Below are 681 nucleotides of genomic sequence, written 5' to 3'. Positions count from 1 at the left end.
ACTGGAAGTAGGACCCAGTCGGCGACTGGAAGTAGGACCCAGTCTTTAAACACTTTGATAAAAGTTGAGCTTAGTTTTAGATGAATGCTGAATGTTCTCCTGTTCTTCATGTTCCAGATCAGCGGAGGGTCAAAGGTTCTGGGACCTCAGGGATGATGTGAGGGAACCTTCTGCAGACGATGGTCCCTGCCTCCAGCTTATGTTCCTGCTTAGTCTGCGTGCTGAATGTTGGTTGTGCTTCAGAATATCTCGGGTTCTTCTCATGTTTTGCCTTAAATGCAATCACTGCTTTCTTTCAATCAAAGATGATTAAACTGACCTTTAAACCAACTGCAGCGGTTCTGTCTTCTTCAGCCGTAGAACCGGGTCAGAAAGATCTGCTCTTCACCCTTTCCACCCGTATGCTGATGAAGATTCTCAGTCATCCAGTTCATAGTCATTCCATAAAAGTTTAAAAAACAATAAGCTGGACTTTGAAGACGTTTCGCTTCCCCTCCAGGAAGCTTTCTCAATTCAATTGAGAAAGCTTCCTGGAGGGGAAGCGAAACGTTTTCAAACCTTGGAAACCAGGTCCAGCTGATTGTTTTTAAACTTTTACAGAATTTCCACCCGTATTAAAATGGATTCATGTTCTTCATAGAACCAGAAGGGTTAGAGGTGAGTAGAAGCTCCAGTCTGCCC

At 44.1% G+C, this 681-nt stretch overlaps 1 protein-coding gene across 2 annotated transcripts in view; it reads left to right on the top strand.

Annotated features, from left to right (window-relative positions):
• mvp (major vault protein) overlaps positions 1 to 335 on the top strand; it is a 17,702-nt gene extending 17,367 nt beyond the window's left edge. For both annotated transcript variants that reach the window (XM_015394243.1, XM_015394235.1), the window contains exon 18: positions 118 to 335. The gene's annotated coding sequence lies outside the window, so the exon portion shown is untranslated. The remainder of the gene's footprint in view (positions 1 to 117) is intronic.
• The last annotated feature ends 346 nt before the right edge of the window (positions 336 to 681 follow it).

Source organism: Cyprinodon variegatus, unplaced genomic scaffold, assembly GCF_000732505.1.
Source record: "Cyprinodon variegatus isolate N-32 unplaced genomic scaffold, C_variegatus-1.0 Scaffold24, whole genome shotgun sequence".
Taxonomy (NCBI): Eukaryota; Metazoa; Chordata; class Actinopteri; order Cyprinodontiformes; family Cyprinodontidae; genus Cyprinodon; species Cyprinodon variegatus.
The sequence above is the reverse complement of the archived record's forward strand: the minus strand, read 5'-3'. Positions and strand labels throughout refer to the sequence as shown.